We start from the raw sequence: 21,752 nt of genomic DNA on the forward strand, positions 1-21,752 counted from the left end.
GATTTAGGAAGAGTCTCTGAAACAGCCTCATCTTAACTTTTGGTCCCATTGTATCATTGTCTATTCAAAACTAGATAACTAGATGTGACTCCCATTCTTGGAGTTTTCTGAACTCTTCTTCCTCTTTAAAAATGTAAGCCCTTTCTTCCTTCTCACTTACAGTGTTGATTCAGACCACCTTTCCCCTTTTAATCCAGAATCCATTTAAAAACTAAATGCTCTTTACTAATATTTTTATTTTTTTAATTTATTGGAGTGTAGTTGATTTATAATGTTGTGTTAGTTTCAACTGTATAGCAAAGTAAATCATATATTCACTCTTTAGATTATTTTTCCATATAGGATATTACCGAGTACTGAGTAGAGTTTCCTGTGCTATACAGTAGGTCCAAATTAGTTAGCTATTTCATATATAGTAGTGTGTATGCATCAATCCCAGTTGCCCAGTTTATTCCTCCCCTTCCACCCTGGTAACCAGTGCAGCAGATGGGTGGACCTAGAGGTTGTCATTTTGAGTAAAGTAAGTCAGAGAAAGACAAATTTCATAAGATACCAGTAGCTTTTATGTGGTATCTAAAAAAAAAAAAAAAAGTGGTACAGATGAACTAATTTACAAATCAAATGGTCACAGATGTAGAATACTAATTTTTTAAAACATCATATTTCAATCCTGTAAATTTCTATTTATCTGTCTCTTCTTTATATGCTTAGTTATAAATATGTCCCAGTTTTCATAAGACAATCTTAGTTTAGATATACTATAATTATTAATAGTGCCCTCTTCCAATCACCAAGTGTTGCAGTTTGGAGTATGAATTGTATGGTAACTCTGTTTATAAATTAAGTATGAATGGAAATGAGCACAATAGTTTATAGACTTTTTTTCTAATCTTTCAAAAAATTAAACTAGACTCACCTCTCATAATTTTCTAATACCATTCGAAAACAAAACAAGCACCAAAAAAAGTTAAGAGGCCTAACTTTCTAATATCATTTCAGATCACTTAAACATTTTAGGATATTTCTGAGTCCCTGCAATGCACTTAAAGTTTAGTTAAGCACTCCTGCAAGTTGCTTGGGCAAGACAGTTTTATCTTTGTTGTATTTTCCTCTCCAAAATCTGGGCAGAAAGACAAATGATTATCAAGTTGCAGATGTTTTGATCATATGGTCCCTTATAATGCCACTCTATTAATTTTACATTATGCTGCTTCTTGGTACTTAAATTTTGCCTTACAAATATGGTGGAATGAGTGTTAATAGGATTTTAAACTGAGGATTTTAAAAAGAGGATTTTGACGGGCAAGTAAGCCAGAAACCCAGGTTTGTTTTACGTCAGATAGATTAATCACTCAGAATTATTTTTAGTCAAAGAAATTAATCCTTAAAAAGAAACAGGTAAGGAAAGAATTTGAGGCTTATTTAAGAAATAAATGATTATTCTATTTGTAAGACCTTTTGAGGGCAGCAATTTCTTATATGAGTCTATTAAAGCCTTAAGTTCCTCCTAATTTGTATTTAAAATTGTGATAAATGAAATATTGATAAAAATCAGGATGATTAATTATCAAGTAGATACTATATTATGGATGTCAGTGTTTATAGATTTTCAGGAAAAATGATCATCAGCTTTTTAATTTGCCTTTGACAAAAACACTAGAAACTCTTGGCAAAGAAAGCATTATAGTGATGTTGCTTTATAAAGAATTAAGATTATTTCTGTAAATATTCTCAAGTCAATAACCTTTGAGTCTATCTATAGGTAGTTCATTTTAGCTGTTATTTGATCAAATGAATTTTACGTTATAAAAACTCTCGAACTAAAATCTCAGTAGTGATGGAATGGAATATGACTCTGACTTCTTGAACAATGCTAAATGTCTTAATTTTTAATCTTTAAATATGGATTATAGAAACTACTCTAAGTGTGTAAAAGGTTGTTCTAGGGACTAAATATTTATATTTATACTATGTATATTAATGAGCTGAGCCACAAGGGAAGCCCAAGAATACTAGAGTGGGTAGCCTATCCCTTCTCCTGCAGATCTTCCCGACCCAGGAATTGAACCAGGGTCTCCTGGGAAGCCACATATATGTATTGGTGACTCAGGTGGTAAAGAATCTGCCTGCAATGGGGGAGACCTGGGTTTAAATCTCTGGGTCAGGAGGATACCCTGGAGAAGGAAATGGCAACACACTCCAGTACTCTTGCCTGGGAAGTCCCATGGACAGAGGAGCCTGGTGGGCTACAGTCCACGGGGTCACAGAGAGTCAGACACGACTGAGCAACCAACTCTCAGTTTCACTGTCATGTGTATATTACTTTGCTGTTGTTTAGTCGCTCACATGATAAATGGAATACACTATGTAAGTGGCATTTATACAACCATCATTTTTGTACATTTGATATTAAATTAATTCCATATTGCTCAGAGTTGGTTTAATGGCAACTTGTTAAGGCATAATTGTGTGAAAATTATGTCTTCCTTTTCCTTCAACAAACATTTGTGGATTGCTTATACCTACTATGGGATAGTTCCTAAAAAGTTATTTAAAAAAAAAAAAAGTTCTCTCATTCAGAAGCTTAGCTGATAAACAATGAAATACCTTGAAAACCCTGCTCTCATATTCTGCAAAGGCACAGAGCAGCCTTCTGAAATCATTACTAATTCGGCCTTTTCTGAGCTCATTCAGTGAAGTGTAACAGGAGAAAGAAGAGTCAAAGAAATTGATTTGCTGGTTAAGAATATATGAATCTTATGAATAAATGTTGTATCAACTTTAGCAGCAAACATCATGCATGAGCCTTTTCATTTTCATAGCAATTCAGCAGCAGATTCTAAAGTGACAAATGAGTGTCATGATAACTCAGTTACAGACAGCAGAAGCTTAATCAATGCTTGTGAATTGATGAAATGAGTAGGAAACGCTTTACGTACCAATTTCTTATGTGATTCATAACTTAGATGGTAATCCACAGACTCTACTCCTTAATGAGAGCCTTCTATATAATCAGACCACTATCTATGTCAAACTTGAGGCTCTCTTTTCTGATGAACAGAATTCCAGATAGAATGGATGTAAATGGTCATAGTTGACTTGTGCAGACCATATACCAGAAGAGCAGATGCATTCTTTAGCAGATGGTTTCTATGCATTCTTTAGCAGATGGTTTTTCTATGCAATATTAAAGTAATTATTTGAAAGACAAAAATCCAGCTGTTGGATTTCTATGACAGAAATAGGTATATACTGGGACTTTTTGACTGGAAAAACAAGGTTCATATTCCCTTTAATTTGTAGATGAGAAAATTGAGACAGTGGGATCATAAGTAGGTGTATGATCTTGAAAAACAGGTGGAAACAAACATAACTCAGGGTATCCAATAGTCAAATCAGGGATTTTACAGGCTTCACCTTTGGTTTGCATACCGCTTTCTCACTCTTCAATCCCTCCACCTGCATGATAAGAATGAGAAGTCCAGGGGGACAGGCCATCGGGGTGAAGGGATAAAAGCTGTTGTTGACTAATAGCTAAATTGGCTAATTTTCTTTTGGGCAGTGACTGACAAAATGTTCTGAGGGCAGAGGAAGAGAAGAGGTCAGCCACATTTGATTTTAATGCATTTTCATTTCATCAAATGCTCTTTTGAGGAGGCTTTTAAAAGATCAAGTTTAAAAAATACTGAAAATGGAGGAAAATGTCCCTTTTAAGTATGATCTCGTATGTTACACGATCCATCAAACCATTCTTCACTCTTCTTAACCATGAGACACACATCAAAATGATACAGGAGGAAATGTTAAGAGTTTAAAGAGACCTAACTTTGCTTAGCTGATGGCTAAGTGATAGTGATTTCCTTATTATTTAATAAATTTTTAAGCTTGGACAGATCCCAATCTTCTTCATTTTTAACATCTGATTATAATGTGATGTGAATTTGTTGAGGGTTATCCATAGCTTGAAAGATACATGAAGTGACAAAGAAATAGACAATGTGTGAAGAAAGCTATCAGGTAATCCCAGGTAAAGTAGACCAGCCAACTAACTACAGAAGTGATGTGGGATATAATGGTTTGGGGAATCATGTAATGTTGGAGGATAAAGTTGACCCCTCTTTGTCTGGCCAATACTTGAATCAGTATTTTGATGAACACATTTCATGTTTACTGAGTTTGAATTGAATGATGGAATAATTTTTCAAAATTTTTCCTTGGAGAAAATTGATTATCTACAAGTATATATCTACAAATACATGATGGGACATTTAAGTTAAAAATAAGAAAACACCTTCAAATGTACAGGCTGTGCCTTTAGAGAACATGAAGATGATGATAACCATGATAGCGAATACTATGTTTATTAAGTCCCAACTCTATGCATGGGTCTCTTCTTGATAGTTTACCTACATTTTGCCTTTTTGCAACAGTTTTACAAGGGAGGTACCATAATCCCCATTTAATAGATGGAGAAGCCATCCACATATTCAGGAAAACATTGATTAAATACTTCCTATTTGATCAAAAGTCACAAACTTCAATGTATTGAACATGGATAAGAGTTGTTCCTAGATCTTAAGGCTGCATTTGTTAGTTTGTTGCACTGTTTGCCTTCATGGATGTTAAATGCACCTCATAGTATATGGCACATTCTGGATTTTCAAATAATAGTATCTGATTTTAATGTTTTTTAAGTATGGCCTATAGAGAAGTGATGACATTTTAATTAATTGCAAACCATTGCTTTCCTGAAATACCACGTAAACTTTTGAAATCTGTGCTGATAAAACACTATTTTTGGATGGAACAGGAGTGTGAAGGAGAAGAAAGTTAAAGATTCAGAGGAAACTGCAATGTTGAGCTTGTATCAGAGGTACTGTGGTCAGTTCTTAGTGCCACTTATTAATAGGGACAGACAAACTCTCCCAAGAAGGATGATCAAAATTGTGAAATATCTAGAAGTCATGTTCTAAAAGAATCAATTGATAAGCGTGTAGAAGAATTGGGATTTAGGTCTTCATAATCATTTCCTTCAGACATTGAAGGCCTAGCCCTTTGGAGGAGTTGTTTATATATCCAGCAAAGCAGAATGATGGCTACTGGAGGGAGATTGAATGAAGATTTCTGCCTAACATTGGAAGCTTTATGCCAGGCAGAACTACTCATGCATGAGCTGCCTAGTGAGGCATACCTACTTTCATTCATTTAATTGTTTGCTTAGGAAACATGTGTTAAACCTCTCCAATAAAGAACACATGGCTTAGAGAGTGATCGATAAGGCCAAAACTGGCTCAGCCAGGAAACAAAGGAAGTTCCAAAAGTTAATTGAATAGCAACTGGAAAGGTCCATGCTGCAGAGAACTGAAGAAAAGAATAAAAGCCTAATGACATAAAATGAGGATAGTGAGTCCCTGAATCCCACTGCCTCTGAGCAGAGTGAAGCACAGCAAAATTAAATAGAGTTAATGTTGAGCAATTTGTATCTTATTCCAAATGGTATGACCTGCTGGAGGCTTCATGAACACCTGCTAATTGTTCCTCTTAGGAAACAGAAAATTCTCATTGTAATTACAGGGGTCTTGTAAAATAATTTGTCACTTTGATTTCTCTCGGTTGTGAAATAATGCCATCCTCATACCCTCCTATAAACAGAAGCATGCCAGAAATTAAAGACCTTCTTATTGTGTCTACCTGTATTACCTTTTCAGCTGAGCATTCCTATCTTACCTTCCAAATCCAGTGTCTTGGAAGCTGAAAGCTTTCCAGTAGCTATTTTATAACAGTCACAAATCTATTGATTCAGTTTAAGTTCAAGGAACTATAAATTCAAGAATTAACTATAAGTAAATTCTTTACCCGGAGCACCAATGTTTCATTCAAACATCTCAATAAAAGGTCGAGGAGACCTAGAGACTGTCTTACAAAGTAAAGTAAGTCATAAAGAGAAAAACAAATATCATATAATATCACTTATATGGAATCTAGAAAAATGATACAGATAAACTTATTTGCAAAGCAGAAATAAGAGATACAGATATAGAAAACCAATGTATGGATACCAAGAGGAGGAGGGAAGGTGGTATGAATTGGGAGTTTGGGATTGGCGTATATATATATACAGGAGCTATGTAAATATAAAATAGGTAACTAAAGAAAACGTGGGGGCTTCCCTGGTGGTTCAGCAGTAAAGAATCCACCTGCAATGCAGGAGATTCAGTTCATCATGAGACACAAGTTCAATCCCTGGGTTGGGAAGATCCCCTAGAGGAGGGCATGGCAACCCATTCTGGTGTTCTTGCCTGGAGAATCCTGTGGACAGAGGAGCCTGGCGGACTCCAGTCCATAGAGCCGCAAAGAGTTGGATACAACTGAAGTGACTGAGAACAAGAGAACCTACCGGATAGCACAGGGAAATCTATTCAATCCTCTTTGGTGACCTAAATGGGAAGAAAATCCAAAAAAGGGGAAATACATGTGTATATAGCTGACTCACTTTGCTGGACTGCAGAAACTAGCACAACATTGCAAAGTAACTGTACTCCAATAAAAGTTAGTTAAAAGAAAAAGTTGAAGAGAAAAAAAGAACAACTTCCAGTAAATAACCGTCCCAAGTGCTGAACACAGAAGGCACTTGTTATGACACTTATACACATTTCTGAATTTTAATATGTAACAATATATATATTTTCCTTATTGGTTACACTCAGTAGATAAAAATATTGGTGTTATTTCTGGACAGACTCATAAATAGCTTTTGGTTTTACTTAGACAGAAATAGTCTAGATTTATATGGGGCATTATACCCAATATGATTGGAGGCAGTTTGTGAGATTCAGAGCCAGCTAATTCTTGCTTTTTTACTTATGGGTTATGTGATCTTGGCAAAGTTACTGAGTCTTGGTTTCTTTCTCTGCAAAGTGGGGATAATAATAATACTTACCTTGTACAATTGTAGTGAAGATAAATTAACTTAGATAGTACATGGGAGTGGTTTAGTAAAGTCCTTGGTGCATAGTTAGCGTGTAGTCTAAACCAACAACTCTTAAATTGTGCTGAGTCAACAGAATCACCTGAATGGGTTTCTAAAAATACAGGTGCCCAGACATTTCCATGGGAGTTTTTGATTTGGTAGTTGGAGAGATGAAGCTCAGATATTTAGAATCATTTCTGTAGAAAATTCTGATGTATACCAAGTTGAAAATCACTTGTTGATGATTTTGAATTTTTCCTCTTTCCCAGCTTAGCTCAGTTCCAACAAGTTTACTTGGCCTGCTTAAAGTGTAAAGAAAGGGGGAAAAAATTAAGTTTTCCGTGTGATAGCACTTGTTTCCATGGATACATATTTAACCTCTCCTTTCCAATCAAACTCTCTTCTGTTCTCTGTTATTATCATGGTTTTTTCAGCCCTGTCCCCACCAGGAAATCCATGCTGTCAGTATGCTGTGAGTATACAGAGCAGTGACATTAAAAAACTTAAGATATCATGGTGAGGAGTGAGGCAAATACCACCATCAGTTTTCCAGTGTAATGAAAATAAAACACAACTATGAAATATTGAGGAAATATTACAATTTAATGTCTATTTTACATGCCACTATAATTTTCAGATTAAAAATAGTTCCGTTTCAGAAAACCACTTAAGGTAATAGACTTACCAGGGTTTGAGGAATTCTGGATTCAAATTACAAATGGAGCATGATTGATTTTTTCAATTGATAGTCTCTATCTTTTAAAAAATCCCAATGCAGAATAATATTTTTGGTAAGTATTTGTATCTTTCAAATTATTGTTTTTAATTGTTGGCATAGAGCTGTGTGTGTTTTTGTTTTAAAGGACGTTGAGTCAACTCATAATTAACCAATAGCTGTGTAAGAGTTGTTGTAGGTTTTCACTAGTAAAATTTGCCTTCAGTCTTTTATTTTTATCAGTGTCTAGTTTGTCAGTGATTTGTTGACATGAGTCAGAATTCTACTCTAGTCTAAACCCAAACAGCTGTTTTCCCTAACTCAGAAAAATATGAGTCATAAAGTCAGTATGATTACATGATATAGGTAGCTTAGTTTATTACCACTGCCTTCTCTCAGTTTGAGAAGTGATGGATACTGTCCATCCCCAGCTTGGAGTAAATGTCAGAAAGAAATTGAACAAGAGAAGTTAGAAAATGGTATCTCTACTTGAATAAAGGAGCATTAACCTTGTCTCTGCCAAAGATGTCTTCAGAGAAGCTGAATTTCTAAATAACCTACAAACTTAATTCTGGGAGAATTCATGTTCAGTGTTATTGATACTACTAAAATAAGTTATTAGTTTAAGAAAAAATTTGAACATATACTGCAAGCCAGTGAACAAAGTAAACAAGTACTCTGTCCTCATGGAGATTATATTTGAGTGGAAGGAAGTGTAAATAAATAACTTAGAAAGTGACAACATAAGGCAGGGTAATAGAGCTATAGAGAGTTTTAGGGATAGCAAGGGCCCTGAAACCTGGTTGTTTTTTCTGATCCTAATGAGATTGAAGTTAGATGTTGGCCACTCTGAGATGCTGGACTAGTACTGGGTAATATATGAAAACACAAAGTAGGGCTGGGAAGTGCTTTCAATGTAGTTGTGTAGGGGCCCCCTGCATGTGAAACAACATATCTATTTGAAAATATGTTCAGAGCAGATGTGAAAAGAAGCAGAGTGAAGAGGGCTATATACGAATTCTAGAAGGCAAAGTTTGCAGGAAGAAATTGGCATTGGTCTTATGTATTCCTGTGTTCATTTTGTAGTAGTTTTCCTCTTATGAATTATCTTCCAATCAGGTGAACTTGTTAGAAAGGCAAATTCCTGACCCCATTTCAGACCTATTGAATCAGGAACTGGGGCCCTGTAGTCTGTGTCTCATAGGACCACCTGGTCATTCTGAAGCCTAGCTTCTTCTTTTTTTTTTTAATGTAGCCATTCATGGTTTTTTTTTTTACTTGAAATATGCTTTTAATTTTTTAATATAAATTTATTTATTTTAATTGGAGGCTAATTACTGTACAATATTGTATTGGTTTTGCCATACATTAACATAAATCACTGGTGTATGTGTGTTCCCCATCCTGAACCCCCCTCCCGCCTCCCTCCCCATACCATCCCTCTGGGTCATCCCAGTGTATCAGCCCCAAGCATCCTGTTTCATGCATCAAACCTGGACTGGCAATTCATTTCACATATGATATTTTACATGTTTCAATGCCATTCTCTCAAATCATTCCACCCTTGCCCTCTTGCAGAGACCAAAAGACTGTTTTATACATCTGTGTCTCTTTTGCTGTCTCACATACAGGGTTATCGTTCCCCATCTTTCTAAATTCCATACATATGTGTTAGTATATTGTATTGGTGTTTTTCTTTCTGGCTTACTTCACTCTGTATAATCAGCTCCAGTTTCATCCACCTCATTAGAACTGATTCAAATGTATTCGTTTTAATGGCTGAGTAATACTCCATTGTGTATATGTACCACGGCTGTCTTATCCATTCGTCTGCTGATGGACATCTAGGTTGCTTCCATGTCCTGGCTATTATAAACAGTGCTGCGATGAACACTGGGGTACATGTGTCTCTTTCAATTCTGGTTTCCTCGGTGTGTATGCCCAGAAGTGGGATTGCTGGGTTGTATGGCTTTTCTATATCCAGATTTTAAGGAATCTCCACACTGTTCTCCATAGTGGCTGAACTAGTTTGCATTCCCACCAACAGTGTTAGAGGGTTCCCTTTTCTCCACAACCTCTCCAAGAGTTATTGCTTGTAGACTTCTGGATAGCAGCCATTCTGACTGGCGTGAAATGGTACCTCATTGTGGTCTTGATTTGCTTTTCTCTGATAATGAGTGATGTTGAGCATCTTTTCATGTGTTTGTTAGCCATCCGTATGTCTTCTTTGGAGAAATGTCTGTTTAGTTCTCTGGCCCATTTTTTGATTGGGTCGTTTATTTTTCTGGAATTGAGCTGCATAAGTTGCTTGTATATTTTTGAGATTAATTATTTGTCAGTTGCTTCATTGCTATTGTTTTCTCCCATTCTGAAGGCTGTCTTTTCACCGTGCTTATAGTCTCCTTTGCTGTGCAAAAGCTTTTAAATTTAATTAGGTCCCATTTGTTATTTTTGCTTTTATTTCCAATATTCTGGGAGGTGGGTCATAGAAGATCTTGCTGTGATTTATATCAGAGAGTGTTTTACCTATGTTCTTCTCTAGGAGTTGTATAGTTTCTGGTCTTACATTTAGATCTTTAATCCATTTTGAGTTTATTTTTGTGTGTGGTGTTAGAAAGTGATCTAGTTTCATTCTTTTACAAGTGGTTGACCAGTTTTCCCAGCACCACTTGTTAAAGAGATTATGTTTTCTCCATTGTATATTCTTGCCTCCTTTGTCAAAGATAAGGTGTCCATAGGTGCATGGATTTATCTCTGGGCTTTCTATTTTGTTCCATGAATCTATATTTCTGTCTTTGTGCCAGTACCATACTGTCTTGATGACTGTAGCTTTGTAGTATAGTCTGAGGTCAGGCAGGTTGATTACTCCAGTTCCATTCTTCTTTCTCAAGATTGCTTTGGCTATTTGAGGTTTTTTAAATTTCCATACAAATTGTGAAATTATTTGTTCTAGTCCTCTGAAAAATACCGTTGGTAGCTTGATAGGGATTGCATTGAATCTATAGATTGCTTTGGGTAGTATACTCATTTTTACTATATTGATTCTTTGAATCCATGAAAATGATATATTTTCCCATCTATTTATGTCATTTTTTATTTCTTTCATCAGTGTTTTATAGTTTTCTATATATAGGTCTTTTATTTCTTTAGGTAGATTTATTTCTAAGTATTTTATTCTTTTCGTTGCAATGGTGAATGGAATTGTTTCCTTAATTTTTCTTTCTGTTTTCTCATTGTTAGCGTATAGAAATGCAAGGGGTTTCTGTGTGTTAATTGTATTTCATGCAACTTTACTATATTCATTGATTAGCTTTAGTAATTTTCTGGTGGAGTCTTTAGGGTTTTCTATGTAGAGAATCATGTCATCTGCAAACAGAGTTTTACTTCTTCTTTTCCAATCTGGATTCCTTTTATTTCTTTTTCTGCTTTGATTGCTGTGGCTAAAATGTCCAAAACTATGTTGAATAGTAGTGGTGAGAGTGGGCACCCTTGTCTTGTTCCTGACTTTAGGGGAAATGCTTTCAATTTTTCACCATTGAGGATAATGTTTGCTGTGGGTTTATCATATATGGCTTTTATCATGTTGAGGTATGTTCCTTCTATGCCTGCTTTCTGGAGGGTTTTTATCATAAATGGATGTTGGATTTTGTCAAAGGCTTTCTCTGCATCTATTGAAATAATCATATGGCTTTTATCTTTCAATTTGTTACTGTGGTGTATTGCATTGATTGATTTGTGGATATTCAAGGATCCTTGCATACCTGGGGTAAAGCTCACTTGGTCATGATGTATGCTCTTTTTAGTATGTTGTTGGATTCTGATTGCTAGAATTTTGTTAAGGATTTTTGCATCTATGTTCATCAGTAATATTGGCCTGCAGTTTTCTTTTTTTGTGGCAAATTTGTCTGGTTTTGGTATTAGGGTGATGGTGGCCTAATAGAATAAGTTTGGAAGTTTACCCTCCTCTGCAATTTTCTGGAAGAGTTTGAGTAGGATAGGTGTTAGCTCTTCTCTAAATTTTTGGTAGAATTCATTTGTGAAGCTGTCTGGTCCTGGGCTTTTGTTTGCTGGAAGATTTCTGATTACAGTTTTGATTTCCACAGTTGTGATGGGTCTGTTAAGATTTTCTATTTCTTCCTGGTTCAGTTTTGGGAAGTTATACTTTTCTAAGAATTTTCCCATTTCTTCCAAGTTGTCCACTTTATTGGCATATAGTTGCTGATAGTAGTCTCTTATGATCCTTTGTATTTCTGTGTTGTCTGTTGTGATTTCTCCATTTTCACTTATAGTTTTGTTGATTTGATTCTTCTGTTTCTTGATGAATCTGGCTAATGATTTGTCTATTTTATTTATCTTCTCAAAGAACCAGCTTTTAGCTTTGTTGATTTTTGCTATGGTCTCCTTTGTTTCTTTTTTATTTATTTCTGCTCTAATTTTTATGATTTCTTCCCTTCTACTAACCCTGGGGTTCTTCATTTCTTCTTTTCTAGTTGCTTTAGGTTTAGAGTTAGGTTGTTTATTTGATTTTTACCTTGTTTCTTGAGGTAAGCTTGTATTGCTATGAACCTTCCCCTTAGCACTGCTTTTACTGAATCCCATAGGTTTTGGGTTGTTGTGTTTTCATTTTCATTCATTTCTAAGCATATTTAGATTTCTTTTTTGATTTCTTCTGTGATTTGTTGGTATTCAGAAATGTGTTGTTTAGCCTCCATATGTCTGTATTTTTAATAGTTTTTTTCCTGTAGTTGACATCTAATCTTACTGCATTGTGATCAGAAAAGATGCTTGGAAAGATGTCAATATTTTTGAACTTACCAAGGCTAGATTTATGGCCCAGGATGTGATCTACCCTGAAGAAAGTTCTGCGTACACTTGAGAAAAAGGTGAAATTCATTGCTTTGGGGTGAAATGTCCTATAGATTTCAATTAGTTCTAACTGGTCCATTGTATCATTTAAAGTGTGTTTCCTTGCTAATTTTATTAGTTGATCTATTCATAAGTGCGTGTGAGGTAGTAAAGTCTCCCCCTATTATTGTGTTACTGTTAATTTCCCCTTTAACACTTGTTAGCATTTGCCTTACATATTGCAGTGCTCCTATGTTGGATGCATATATATTTATAATTGTTATATCTTCTTCTTGGATTGATCCTTTGATCATTATGTAGTGTCCTTCTTTGTCTCTTTTCATGGCCTTTATTTTAAAGTCTATTTTATCTGATATGAGTATTGCTACTCCTGCTTTCTTTTGGTCTCCATTTGCATGAAATATCTTTTCTTAGCCCTTCACTTTCAGTCTGTATGTGTCCCTTGTTTTATAAAACATATCTTAAAGTCACATATCAATGACTTCTGATGATCTGCCTGGAAAGCCCCTTTTCATTTTTCCAGGGACCACTTCAGTGCTACTCTCTGTGGAGCCTTCTCCTGACTCTCCCTTGAGAGTTCCCACTTCATAACTTTGCACCAATAATGTGTCTCTCTGACCAGTCAAATGAGAGATCTTGATGCATAGGGAGTGCTTTATTTGTGTGTCTATTTCTAGCTCTGGCACATGTTCCCTTTCCTATTGCCACAATCTTTGCATTGGTACACATCACTGAAGGTTTTATTTTAAGGTGCAAACAATCCATTAGAATGTGACTTGACACACAGGCCTTGTGTGTACAACAGATGGAACCACTTAGCAGAGAATCTCATCGGCACTTTGTGACTTTCCAAAATGCCAACAAATGGTATCCTGAGAATTTGTTGTTGTCACTGGGATTACAGCATCATTTTTTCACACTCCAGTTATGTTCCCTTTCTGCACATTTATATCCTTTTTTTTTTTTTCAGTAAACTATCTTAAAGAGTTGTTTAGATTTTTCATGAAATTGGGATATAAAAACCAGAAAACCCTATTATTATTAAAGAATATCCCAAAACCTTATTCGAATCATGACTGGTGACAGGACAAGGTGGAATCAGAAGTCAGTAATCTCAAATTTGGGAAGTTTTGAAACCTCAGCTGTTAAATGGAAATCCCTGAGGCCCTCAAGTGTAACTAGTATTGGAATTACAAATGCACCTGCTCAACCCAGTGCATTTCATTCATAAATAGATTTAAAGATGCTGGGAGCAGATTCTGAGAAATCAATAACCCAGTCCTTAGGAGACCATACTGATCTTATTCACCAGGTTTTTCCTCTCTAATATTTCTAACAAGGTCATCTAGTTTTTTGTTTTCTAAATTTATTTAAAAAAAACAAAGTTAATTTATTTTATATTTGTACATAAGAGTGTTTATGGAATATCCACTTTTTCCTTAACTCTGCATTTATGTTCAGATTGACTAAACTCACTGACGTTCACAGTGGTTTAGGAATAGTATATGGGTGTATTCACATTCTAAAGCTTCTGCACCAAACTAAAGGAAAACGTACTGCCCCCGACCCCCACCCCCAAAAAACTGAGTGAAATAAGTTGACTTGATGAGCTGCATCTCCTCTTTCTGTTCATCTGTACTTGTATGTTGATTTCAGAATCATTTTGTTTGGCCCTTGTAATAATTTCAGTATTATCCGTTGTTTTTTAAATTAGATTATGGTTGCTTTACAGTGATGTGTTAGTTTCTACTGTACAACAACATGAATCAGCTATATGTGTGTGTTTGTGTGTGTATATATATCCTCTCCCTTGTGAGTGTCTCCCCACCCCAATCCCACCCATCTAGGCCATCACAGAGCACCAAACTGAGCTTCCTGTGCTATACAGAAGCTTCCCACTAACTGTTTTACGCATGGTAAGGAATATGTGTCAGTGCCACTCTCTCAGTATTATTAACCATTTTGATTGCAATATATTTCACTGATCCATGGACTCTCTGTCAGCCTTGGTCACTGTATCACCAATAGCCAATATGTTTATGAAATTACCAGTTCAACGGTTAATTTTATCAAATACAACTTTTTATGAATTGATCACCTGGGTACAATGTTGGCCTCTATAATTATATAAAAGTACAATCTGAGATTCATAGATACGTCATTTTTGTGTAATGCTGGAATTTTTAGTTTATATTGCATATTGTGGATATTACTATTATATTATTATTTGTAATTCCCATATGACTTACGTACCAATTTAGACTTTTTGCTATGGGTCGACTTAGAAGTTCTATATGGTCTTAAGACATGGTAGAGAAATTTTTTCTACAAGCTGATATTCTTGCAGTCATGCTTATAGCTATTTTAAAAAAGAAACAAACTTTGAGAATGGAATAATTTTGGTGTGAAAGTTCATGATCTCGGCTAAATTTTTATCATGCTTAAACAAAGAAAATATGTTCCTAATTTTAATATCTATAATGAGTGAAGCAGACTTTTTATACAAGACTTATTTATTAGTATTTAAGCAAATTCCAAATTCATACACAATGCTCAAATTAATAGGAAAAATTCCTCTAATCCCTTAAGCTCTTTGAATGTCTCTTGGTTTTTTCCAGTGAAGTGAATGCATTGCTTTGTGGAGGTATCTAAACTTATTCAAGTGGTGTTTCTTTTAGTCAATTGCTTTTTCTCCCCCAATGCTCAAGTGGCAAGTCTACTTACTTCTCAGTTTCCTTATGCCCTTGAACTGCAGAAGAAAATCAAGTCTAGTTCAGAATCGTGCCAGTCTGAATGGATCCTGGCTCATAGACCAAATATGTTTTTATTGACCATGATCAGCACAAACCAACATGTCTATTTTCATCATGCATACCATGTCAAGGAGTTCTAGATACTCAGAGAGGTTTTCTTTATAATGGAAACTCAGATCCTGCTTAGGGAACAAAAGACTTTCATATGATATTTTTTCCATGAAGCTTTTGAATACAAAACCTATAAACTTTTTCTACATAGAAGGTTTATAATATACAATTTAAATTGGCCTGAGATCACTGCAATTACTTGTCTTGGTTGCATGTCCAGATTCATTTCTTGATAGAAACTTTCTCAATTAAAAGAAGCTTTTGAATATTTCTTCACTTTTGTTAATGGAGTATAACCATGTGCCGAAGGGTACATAGAATTAGGGTGAAATTTAGATAAGTTCATATCTCTGGGACCCCATTACTGGAAAATAGTCTCTAATATGACTGGTACTCCAACTACATGAAAAGATAAGTGTTCCAGAAGTTTCATTTTGCATAAAAGAGTGCCATTAAAGACACAGGATCCATTTTTATTTGTCTTTATTTGTTCAGACCAATTCTTCAGTTAGAGATCATGATTTAGGGCTGCATTTAAAGCTGCATATCAGCATTAAAATTCACAGTGCTTTTTCCCTTTCCTAAAGCTAGTTCAGAGCCAACACAATTGCATCTTGCAAATGTAGACAGAAAGTCAGTTGAAACAGATTTAGACCATTGAAATTCATAGGAGTGTTCCTGGGAAAAAAATAGTTATTTATCTATCTCACTCAGTCCAAGTCAGTGTCATCAAGGCAGCAACCTTGACCAACCTTCTGCTTATTCAAAATTGGTTTGTTTGGGAATTTAAAATAGTAAAAAAATGAAATGTGAATCATATTATTAAGCTGATGAGCATTATATTAACAGACTGAAAAAGGAAAAGTCATATGATCATCTCAATAGGTGTGGAAAAGCAATGACTAAATCCAACATCCGTTCCTAATAAAAACTTTCCAAAAAACTAGAAATAAAAGGAAAGGTCTTCAGCCTAATAAAGGAAATTGATGGGAAACTTAAAACTCACATCCCGCTTAACAGTGAAAGACTGAATGCTTTTTCCCTAAGATTTGGAACAAGGCAAGGATATCTGATTTCACTAATGTTGTTTAATGTTATCCTGGAAATTCTAGCCAAGGAAATAAAGGAAGGGAACAAAAGGCATCCAGATTGGAAAAGCAGAAGGAAAAGCCTGTATTCACAGACAATGTGATTGTCTATATTGAAAATCCAATGGAATCTGCGAAAGTAGAACTCCTAAAAGTAGTAAAGGAATTTTGAAAGTTTGCAGAGTACGAGATCAATATGCAGAAATTAATTGTATTTCTATATAGCAGTAAATGCAAAGTAACATTAGAAAACCAATACCATCAAAAATAAATACACGTTAAATACGTTCAGTTTGTTGTATGTTAATGGTACCTCAAAAACTGGAACAATAGACCTTGAGAATATGAGATTAATTGTGAAAAATTATAAGATAAAAAACTAACCTATACTTGCCACAAATGATAAAGTCTAATACTATGTCTAACAAGCCATAATTCCAAACCTAAAGGTAAGAGCTTCAGTTGTATTTATGGGATCAGCTTGGTATCCAGTACCGTCGTGTATTTTTTAATGAATGTAGTCCACTGGTTTTGGAATTAGGAGTCCATTCTTAAAAATACTTGTGAAATTTGCAGGATACATAAAGAGAATCTTTCTATAGTAAAAATAGTACCTGTCTTTACTGTTCATTATGGTGACTTTGGGAATTTGATCCCTTGTAAAGTAAATATAATCTATACTTGTAGCTTTCAACCTTACGAATAAGCAAATGGAGTGATTCAAAGTGCCCTATTAATAAGAGATAAAAGTGGGTAGAAATAAACTCTGCAAATGTGCTCCTGAAGTGATGCTTCTGTACACTTTGCAACAAGGCAGGGGTGACTTGCATGTTTCCGATACGAAGTAGATGGCAGATGGTCTGAAGGTAAATTCTAAACCATGAATTCTATGCTTAGCCTAGAAAGAGGATCCTGATTTAACAAATCAAAAGAAGTGAAAAGGAGCTATATCACATACACATGGAATTTAGAAAGATGGTAACGATAACCCTGTATGCGAGACAGCAAAAGAGACACAGATATTTAGAACAGTCTTTTGGACTCTGTGGGAGAGGGAGAGGGTGGGATGATTTGGGAGAATGGCATTGAAACATGTATAATATCATATATGAAATGAGTCACCAGTCCAGGTTCGATGCATGATACTGGATGCTTGGGCCTGGTGTACTGAGACGACCCAGAGGGATGGTACAGGGAGGGAGGAGCAAGGGGGGTTCAGGATGGGGAACATGTGTATACCGGTGGTGGATTCATGTTGATGTATGGCAAAACCAATATAATATTGTAAAATAATTAGCCTCCAATTAAAATAAATAAATTTATATTAAAAAATAATAATAGAAATTCAACAATAAAAAAAGGAGCTATATCTCTTTGAGAGAGAAGGGACTAGAAGCAAAGCAGAAAGAGAAGAGCTAGGTCATGACCCCATGCATTTGTTCCCTTTCACATGCTTCCCTTTGTATTCATTGATTCATATTTGATGCAGAAAAATTGAACACTTTTTGAGCTTCTGAAGATGGTAAAGGCACCTTGGTGTTATTTTTGTTGTAGATTCTAAAAGATATTTTTGTAGGAAAAAATAATAAGAAACCTGTTTTGCAATCACAGTATTCAAAACAAAGTCTATTTTTAACATTTTAATTATATAAGTAATCTGTGTTCATTTTAGAAAAAAATAAAAGATAAAGAGAACAAAAAATATAAAAACTTAAATCCTCTTATAATTCTACTATTTGGGGATATAGTTCTCATTACTTTATGGATGTCTTTCCAGATGTCTCCTGTGTTTGTGTGTGTGTAATATACAGAGATTAAATTTTAAATATTCTTCTATAACCATTTATCTTTCAACAATAAGTTATTAAGCTCTCTGTATCAATAAGTATGCATCTATACCACCATCTTAATGCTTTCAATTGTCTCATTCTATAAATGCACAGAATAATTTGAAGCAAACTCAAAGCTGTAAAGGTATGTTTATTTCTAATTTCCTTTTACTTTTCTGAAGGAGCAAAGATTTCCTCTGTAGCATGATTTGAGCAGAAATTGATTAAAAACCTACAGTTCTGGATTTTAAATGGCAAAATGCTTTTGGGACTCTACCTCTTAAACTGTGAATTTCATAATATTGCTAAACACTGAGTACTCTGTAGTGGTACTTACATGATATTTATGTGCATATTCTGGGCATCATTGTATTAATCACAGTACAGAATTAGGTCTTTCCCACCGGGTGACTTCTTACAGAACATCATTTATTTCTTTCAATTTATAAACCTACAGACTGATACTAACTTATGAAATTTATTTAAAATATAAAGGTTCACTTCAACTCAGTCACTCAGTTGTGTCCGACTCTTTGCGACCCCATGAACTGCAGCATGCCAGGCCTCCCTGTCCATCACCAACTCGTGGAGTTCACCCAAACTCATGTCCATTAAGTCGGTGATGCCATCCAGCCATTTCATCCTCTGTTGACCCCTTCTCCTCCTGCCCTCAATCTTTCCCAGCATCAAGGTCTTTTCAAATGAGTCAGCTCTTCGCATGAGGTGGCCAAAGTATTGGAGTTTCAGCTTTAGTATCAGCCCTTCCAATGAACACCCAGGACTGATCTCCTTTAGAACGGACTGGGTGGATCTCCTTGCAGTCCAAGGGACTCGCAAAAGTCTTCTCCAACACCACAGTTCAAAAGCGTCAATTCTTCCATGCTCAGCTTTCTTTAGAGTCCAACACTCACATCCATACATGACTACTGGAAAAACAATAGCCTTGACTAGATGGACCTTTGTTGGTTAAGTAATGTCTCTGCTTTTCAATATACTATCTAGGTTGGTCATAACTTTTCATCCAAGGAGTAAGCGTCTTTTAATTTCATGGCTGCAGTCACCATCTGCAGTGATTTTGGAGCCCAGAAAAATAAGGTCTGCCACTGTTTCCACTGTTTCCCCATCTATTTCCCATAAAGTGATGGGACCGGATGCCATGATCTTAGTTTTCTCAATGTTGAGCTTTAAGCCAACTTTTTCACTCTCCTCTTTTGCTTTTATCAAGAGGCTCTTTAGTTCTTCTTCACATTCTGCCATAAGGGTGGTGTCATCTGCATATCTGAGGTTATTGATATTTCTCCCAGCAGTCTTGATTACAGCTTGTGGTTCTTTCAGCCCAGCATTTCTCATGATGTACTCTGCAAAGAAGTTAAATAAGCAGGGTGACAATATACAGCCTTGATGTACTCCTTTTCCTATTTGGAACCAGTCTTTTGTTCCATGTCCAGTTCTAACTGTTGCTTCCTGACCTGCATACAGGTTTCTCCAGAGGCAGGTCAGGTGGTCTGGTATTCCCATCTCCTTCAGAATTTCCCACAGTTTACTGTGATCCACACAGTCAAAAGCTTTGGCATAGTCAATAAAGCAGAAACAGATGTTTTTCTGGAACTCTCTTGCTTTTTCAGTGATCCAGAGGATGCTGGCAATTTGATCTCTGGTTCCTCTGCCTTTTCTAAAACCAGCTTGAACATCGGAAAGTTCACGGTTCATGTATTGCTGAAACCTGGCTTGGAGAATTTTGAGCATTACTTTACTAGCGTGTGAGATGAGTGCAATTGTGCAGTAGTTTGAGCATTCTTTGGCATTGACTTTCTCAGGGATTGTAATGAAAGCTGACCTTTTCCAGTCCTGTGGCCACTGCCGAGTTTTCCAAATTTGCTGGCATATTGAGTGAGCACTTTCACAGCATCATCTTTCAGGATTTGAAATAGCTCAACTGGAATTCCATCACCTCCACTAGCTTTGTTCCTAGTGATGGTTCCTGAGGCCCACTTGACTTCACATTCCAGGATGTCTGGCTCTAGGTGAGTGACCACACCATCATGATTATCTGGATTGTGAAGATCTTTTTTATACAGTTCTTCTGTGTATTCTTGCCACCTCTTCTTAATATCTTCTGCTTCTGTTAGGTCTCTACCATTTCTGTCCATTATTGAACCCATCTTTGCATGAAATGTGCCCTTGGTATCTCTAATTTTCTTGTAGAGACCTCTAGTCTTTCCCATTCTGTTGTTTTCCTCTATTTCTTTGCACTGATCACTGAGCAAAGCTTTCTTATTTCTCCTTACTATTCTTTGGAACTCTGCATTCAAAATATAAAGAAACCCTGTATATTTCAAAAAGTACCCTTTAAAATTTAGGTGAAAGCATAGTAAATTTTTTAAGCTAGTGTAAATATATCTTAAGACCTTCAACTTGCTCTTATTTAGCATGATGGTGTGTGAATATGTGCCTACTAAACTGATGTCAGCGTATGACTAAATTCCACTATTGGAACTGTGGCAGTGAGCTATTGTAGAAAATATATCCCACTGCGAGGAGGGAGACTAAGGAGAGACAGTGGTTATGGTTTGTGAGCTTGAGGAAGTCTCTTACCTCTCTAGGATTCAGGTCGTTCATTTTAAAAATGATGGCACTGAAAAAGACCGCTCTTTAAGTTTTCCTCCAGTGCTAATATTCTGTAGTTCTGTGACAGAGAACTCTGGAGCCCATGCCCTAAGATAGGGTGTCTACTACAGACCCAGATACTACATATCCCTGGCTGCTTGGCCCACATCCCTAGCCACTGGCCTCATCTCACCCACGGCTCCTTCTCTCTTATTTGGCCTCCCACCATGTACTCAGATCTTAACCGCACTCCTTGGCCTCCTTTATATTGTACTGTCTTTTCTCCTTCTCTAGTTATGTTCTACCTCTTGCTTATGTTCTATGAAATCTGCCCTGCCCCTTTGAGTTAGTTCAACTCTATTTGGTCCTGGTAAACCTTGGCCTGTACTGTAACCATGTTGCCTGGGACTACGACATCCAGAGTTATGAGGTTATGGTTATGAGGGTTAAGCCTGCTCCAGCTCTCTACATCTGAAAGAAGAGGAGAACTTTAATACTTAGCTGCCTTGTCTTTGAAATTGCTTAAAAAATATTAGTGCTGACACATGCTGTGACATGAACTTGAAAACAGTATGCTAAATGAAAAAAGCCAGCCACAAAAGACCACATCTTGTATGACTCCATGTATGTGAAATATCCAGGATATACATGGAGAAAAGGTAGATTAATGACTGGCAGGGGCTGGAGAAGGGGGAGATGGGAGAGACTTGTAACTGGTACAAGGTTTCTTCTTCTTTTTAATTTATTTCTTTTTTAATTGAAGGACAATTGCTTTTCATAATTTTGTTGTTTTCTGTCAAACCTCAGCATGAA

At 35.9% G+C, this 21,752-nt stretch overlaps 1 protein-coding gene across 5 annotated transcripts in view; it reads left to right on the plus strand.

The window, feature by feature from the left end:
• The window catches only part of SLC8A1 (solute carrier family 8 member A1), a 379,296-nt gene that overhangs the window by 132,115 nt on the left and 225,429 nt on the right, over positions 1-21,752 (plus strand). The gene's annotated exons all lie outside the window — the stretch shown is intronic.

Source organism: Ovis canadensis, chromosome 3 (assembly GCF_042477335.2).
Source record: "Ovis canadensis isolate MfBH-ARS-UI-01 breed Bighorn chromosome 3, ARS-UI_OviCan_v2, whole genome shotgun sequence".
Taxonomy (NCBI): domain Eukaryota; kingdom Metazoa; phylum Chordata; class Mammalia; order Artiodactyla; family Bovidae; genus Ovis; species Ovis canadensis.